The sequence below is a fragment of the Setaria italica genome, chromosome III (genome assembly GCF_000263155.2).
Source record: "Setaria italica strain Yugu1 chromosome III, Setaria_italica_v2.0, whole genome shotgun sequence".
In the NCBI taxonomy this organism is placed as follows: Eukaryota; Viridiplantae; Streptophyta; class Magnoliopsida; order Poales; family Poaceae; genus Setaria; species Setaria italica.
This window is the reverse complement of record NC_028452.1, coordinates 20886216-20892759: the sequence shown is the minus strand read 5'-3', so window position 1 is coordinate 20892759 and position 6544 is coordinate 20886216. Positions and strand designations below refer to the sequence as shown.

At 46.1% G+C, this 6544-nt stretch overlaps 1 pseudogene; it reads left to right on the top strand.

Moving 5' to 3' along the window:
• Window positions 1-4348, top strand: part of LOC101777565 — a 6801-nt pseudogene extending 2453 nt beyond the window's left edge.
• The last annotated feature ends 2196 nt before the right edge of the window (window positions 4349-6544 follow it).

The window sequence follows — 6544 nt, the reverse complement described above, 5'->3', positions numbered from 1 at the left end:
GGGGGGCGGGACCGGGCGAGGCTAGCGGCGGATTTTTATTTTATTTTTTTAATTTTTTAACACCCTTTAGTACTGGTTATTTCAACCAGTACCAAAAAGACCCCTCTAATATCAGATTGCTAGTACCGGTTGCACAACCGATATTAGAGGGGGTTCCAGTCTGGTACTAGAGTCGTTTTCTCTAGTATTCTTTAGTATGATGCTTATAGTAGTAATGCAGAAAAGAAAAGAAAAGAAAATTTATCCGCGCGTGTGTGAACCATGAAGAAAGCAAAAGGGAGAAGTGAACAACCTGGTCATATTACTTGGCTTGGCTTGGATGTCGCTATGAAGCTGACTCACTCGATATGATGTCTCGATCGAGATCTGTTATCTCCTGCGTCGTTTTCTTCTCTCTCAGTACCTTGCTAGCGTTGTAGCGTCGGCGTTTCCTCGCGTCCTACCCATATACGGAGTATACGTGTCCAACTGTCCGTACGTGCCCACGCGGATGGGAAGGGCCTGCTGGAAAGGGGAGCAGACATCGTGGCCTGCTGGCCGCTGCTTGAGTGATATGATATCATATACTCCTAGGCGGTGGATAAGGATCGATCCATGATATACAGATTATCCAAATTGTAGTTGAAATGGACGAAGTATTTGCTTTTATTATTTTGAAACCATTTTGATCTGACAAAAATATATACATATGTATAGCTAAGGAGTATATATACTCTCTTTAATCTCAAATATATGATATTTTGATAGACTATTTAATTTAAAAATGAATTAGCTAGTTTGTCTAAAAGATCATGTGTTTAAGAACAAAGATACAGTATATAGCAGATGCATACTCACATGTAAAGGAGCTAGCAACAATTTCGAATCAGGTCCCAGGAGCATGGAGATGGTTGCGTACTAGCAGTACTAGTATATATTAGGTCTTATCCACTTACACGTCATCATATATATCCATCTGTGAGACTGCGATACAAGCCACAGCCACATGGATGTGTACCTTCTTGCCTAGTCTATTTTGTTCCACTGTAGAAGTTCATCTTCTTATCTTATCCCATTCACAGGCATGCACAGCTCTAGTACCCCATTTCTATTTTTTTTGACAACACATAATCTTTATTAATAGGCGAGTGCAACATGCAAGATTTAAACTTTAGTAGGAAAAGTAGTATTTAACCGCGCCAATTCAGTAATTTGTGGTCCCCTATGCATGCTTGATGCTTGTTGGTTGGGTGCGCCACTCAACTAGCTAGAAGACATATCACTACTCATGTAATATCCTCTGTTGGATTTATACTCGTTCTCGTCCACACGATTTTCATCTCTTCCTCACACTACCAGCAAAATTACTTGAGCAATCCGCAATATATTATTATTCACTACTCACTCCGTCCCAAATTACTATCCGCTGATTTTTCTAGATACATAAATTTTGCTATGGAGTACATAATATTATCTCATCTAAGAGTACGTCCATCCAGGAACGTAGCAGACTGGCTTTCCGAGATAGCGAGTTTTTGAGAGCAGATGCTTAGTGCTTGTTTCACTTTCTGAGTTTTTACTTCGAGATGGACCCCAAACTGTAGCGTCAATTTAAGTTTCTATGAAGGCAAGCAAGATGCTAAAATGCTAAATGTGTAATACACGAATGAGTGATGAATGTAGTGCGTCAGTAACGGTGTTAGCTCAACGTTAAAATTTCCAGGAGCAACAATTATATGTGCCTTGTACGAATCAGTTCCGGGAGCGAGGACAGAATTATTGTTGTGACAGATAATAGGTCTCATCCATTTACACTTGTCATATCACTGTCAGCACAAGGTGCATGCATGTGTACCTTTCGTGCCGATTTCTGTTCATTGTACGCTCGTATGAGCTCTTCTCTTATCCCACGCACACAAGTGTACGTGGAAGCTAATACTGAAAGCAAAGATATATATATATATATATTGTTACTATTGTGAATTTGTGATTGATTGGAAAGTAGCAAGATATGTAGCCCAGCTCTAGGAGCTATATAGCTTAATTTACATGCATGTGCATACTGTGAATCACCAGAATGTTGTACATCAATGTAAGTGATTAAAAATAGTTCTAACCCACAGTGTTTATAGTATACCACGTAAACAAGAGATTCCACGTAGAAACTACCTTACCCGATGCACAATCCCTTTAAGTGGACTCCACTATATAAGTTCTATCATTATCTCTCTCCCTTCAACATTCTCCCTCAGGCTTTCTATATAGATGATGCCGGTTTAATTAGCACAGAGAGCAAGGAGGGTGTGGCAGCGGCAGGCCAACAAGCGCAGGTGGGACGAGGTTGCGGCTGGGGCATGGGGCAGGAGGCACAACGGGGCGGCGGCGAGCCAACGGAGGCTCGTCACCTCTTTCTCTTTTCCCTCCCCGGTTCTTGTCCACTCGCAGCAGGCTCCAAAGCTTAGCTCCCCAAATCCAGCTGCCGAAGGGAGGCACTGGACCTAGCCATCAGAGGGAATCAACGAGAAGGAGCATACAGGCGCGGACGACGAGCAGGGCCGATGGAGGGCGTGTTTGGTTTACCGGATGATGAAGTGGTCCGGAATCGTCCGAACCTAATACCGAACCTTGTTTGGTTTGTGTCACCGGTTCCTCTCTCGAATAAGCTCGGACCACCCTTCGTGGCTCATGTACGCGGGGCGAGGTAATGCCGGATGGAGGAGTAAATCGGCAAACCAAACACGCTGTTAATGGGCTAAAAGTTGGTATCCGGCCTTAGATGATGACCGGGCCTGAGAAGTTGGTATCCGGCCCAAAATTCCAAGGCCCGATAGGTAGAAGGCGGCCTGGGCTAGCATCTGGCAACAATACACCCCGCCCCGCTGGCCCCTTGTCGGCCAGACGGTGACAGCCTCACCTCGGCGCGCCACATGCCTCCGGCGATCGGTGGTCCGGCCCCCGCCACCACTCGTCTCCTGCAACGCCCTCCTTGCGTCGCTCGCGCGCTCCGGCCGCCCCGCGCAGGCGCTCCGCACGTTCTGCGATATGCTCGCGCGGGGCGTCCGGCCGGACCACTTCACCCTGCCCCCGATCCTCCGCTCCTGCACGCTTACGGGCGCCGCAGGATTCCCGGCCTCATCTCACGCGCTCGCCGTCAAGCTGACGCGCAGGACAACCTCTTCGTGGCGTTCGCGCTGGTGCTTTGCTACGCGGGCCTGTCGAACCTCCCGGATGCGCGAGGCTGTTCGACGGAATGCGTGAGCGGGATACCGTCCTGTGGACATCCATGCTGTCCGCGTACGCTCAGAGAGGGGATCCCGATGCAGCGCTGCGGTTTTTTGGTGGCATGGTGGCCGCAGGGGTGGAGCTGGACGCGGTTGTCATGGACTCATGGTCAGCCTGCTACTGGCGTGCGGGTGGCTTGGGTGGCGCCGTCATGGGAGGAGTGTGCACTCCTGCTGCGTCCGGAGGTTCCTAGGGATGCCTCTGTCGCTTGGGAACGCGCTTGTGGACATGTATGTCAAGTGTGGGGACTTCGCATTTGCTGAGAGGGTGTTTGCTGGGAAGTGTAGGCGGGATGTTATCTCGTGGAGCGCACTGATCCCTGATCATGGTTTGAATGGGCGTTCTGATGTTGCATTGGGACTTTTCGGTGGAGTGGCAACAGAAGGGATCCAACAAAACTCGGTCACCTTTCTCGGGGCGTTGTCAGCTTGTGCACATTCAGGCATGGTGGACAAAGCGTACGCTATCTTCAAGGGGATGAAAGGCGAGGCATCAAGCCTGAACCGAAGCATTATTCTTGTATGGCTGACACGCTTGGTAGAGCAGGGCGTGTTGTTGAGGCTGTGAAACTGGTATGGTGGAGGAAATGCGTTTTGAGCCTGACTAGGCAATCAATACTTGGTGTGCCTGTCGAAGAGATTGATGGAGGCTGCTGAACAGGTTTCAAAGAGATTGATGGACATGTCTCCTGGAAAGAGTGGCTACTATATGAGGTTAGCAAACAAATAATCAGATGCTGGAAGGTACAGTGATGCAGAGAGAATAAGAGGCTTCATGAAAGAAGTTAAAGTCAAGAAGCTTCCTGGATATATTCAGTTGAATTGGATGTTGATAAATTTCATGCCTAAGCAGATTCTACTCTATGGTACCTACACACTTCATTAAATGGTAGAGAATAGAGGTGCTTAGCAGACACAGAGCAAAATGAGATGCATTGGCAACACGGCATGAGTAAGTGCATGATAGTTATATGCTTCATAATGTTTTGAGTTACTATGCTGTGCTGTCAAAATTTAAGAAAGCCACTTCTTGAGCTGATATGGCCAACTTGATAAAAATAAATCGTGATGATCACAAATTGAAATCATGCAATTCTCTCCATGTCTTTAAGAAAGGGAAAAGAGACTCTCCACTATGTGTGGCTGGGGGTTTAAGGCATCTTTTGAAACTGACACATGATGATACCCAAAAGTTTGTTGACACATGAGCAGAAATGTTTGGTTAACATTGGTCCAATATGCACAAGAAGTGGAGGGCAATATGGTGGCAAATACTTTCTTCTCGGTTACAAGTGTTGCCTTGTTCTATAGAAGAGAGGTGGGAAAATGATAGGCTAAAGTGGTCCACACTGACTATATTAGTCTTGATGCAGTAGGTAATGGCCATTGTGCTGGGTTTCAATTTTGCTGTTGTTTAAAGTTGTTACACTGATTCTTGAATACTGTACAGTTCCCTGAGACAACTATTGCTTGAACAGAGAAGTAACTTAGACTTATACTGTGCTCAGATGAATACATAAATTGTGGAGCAAATGTATGGAACTGAACTCAGACTATGTATGCATACATAATATGTGCATTGACATAAATTAAACTCTTTTGTTTGCTCACATAGAGCGGAAATGTGGGGGTGGTACTTCAGTTTGAGAAATTTTGATGCTAATGCTGGTATATCAACAATATGACTTACTGAGCAACTTCATGTGCAAATGGATACATACTGATTTGACGCTCCCAGCCTAACAGGGAGATACGGCATGATATTATACTACTCTATATTCATCTTCAAATGCATACAATATGTTATTAGTATGTCAATTGCTGTCCTGGGACAAACAGACTATCAGCATGACTATGATCTTCCAAAGATTGCTTGACGAGATGACATGTTTGAGGTTTCCGTACTTGCACTAGAAAACACAGCTTCAGACGGCCCCACTTGATTTTTTTTTACCCCCAATAGCAGATACTTATAACTGCAAACTCAGTCCACCTTTTCCACTCATCCAACTTCCTCGTTTTTTCTGCGAAACTTTTGGCCAACACAATGGTGGATGATCAGATCCCCACATGAACTTACACCCTGCATACTGCGAATTTCTTTTTTTACAACAGCGTTCTGTGCATTGACATATAGTTCACAAATTCGAACGCAGTATGGCAATGAAATTCGAATTCGGTAAGACCTGTCTAACACTATTGCATTAAAAAAATGTAACGCCGTGGTCGTTGTCCACTCCTTCATCTTTGATCGACAATTTTGGCTAGTCTCAACCGATTTGATTGGAGCAGGTAGTTTGCCAACTTGGATCAAAGACAAATGGGAGGCAGGGGACGCGGTATTAGATGATGACGAGCTCTGCGTTGGGTTATCCAGAAAATGAACAAGGTCATGTTGCATGTCCACTGAGATTACACTGATCGTCACTCCACATATACAGGGAATAAGTTTGGTAAAAGGGACTGTTGGTTTATTTTTACTCCTACATTAGTTGAGCTGATCTGAGTTAAGGTTACTCAAAGTGTTGGTGGAGGAATCCAACATATATATAGCCCTTGACCCCTTTTGGGACAGATTTTTTCTGATGACCTGAAGTAGACTTTCTTGAAAAACAGCTTCCTGGAGAATTTTGCTGGCTGGAGAAGTTGACAAGCTAGCTGAGTGTTTGCCAAACCTAGTTAGCTGAGTGATTCATCAAGGAGATAAAAAGAAGGAATAAGTTCATATAACCCCTCGGAGACTTAGAACTCAGGTCCACGCTCGGTGAGGAACCATAGTTCACACTTCGAAAGATGCTTCCCAACGTGTTTCTGAGTTGCACCAAGAGGACCGACTCGTAGAGAGTCAGTCACCCTTTTGTAACCTTTTGCACGTTCGTCCCTAGCTTCTGATCGCTTCACATGTGTCTGCCTGAATTATGCTCTGTCGTGACTCGTGAAACTTCTTCCCTCCAAAATCCAAATCAGCGGCCACAACGGCACAAGGGCCACAAACCCACGACCTCCATGCGGAAAAAAAATTGCGTGGGGACGATCCCATAGTCCTCCGCGTGAGGATCCGTTCCGGATCTTTGCCACGTGGACACTTGAGCGAATCGGCGCTCCCTGCTTCGACACTCGCTCGTGGGTAACTCTACTCGGCTCGGCTGTGTACAGGGAGAAACTCAGCCCGCGGGAAACCTAATTGGCGCAGCCCCCATCCCTCTCGTCTCTCCCAAATCAGATCATGAGGACCTCCTCCATGCCGACCTCCCCTCTCACACATCCATAGCTGCCCCCTCCCT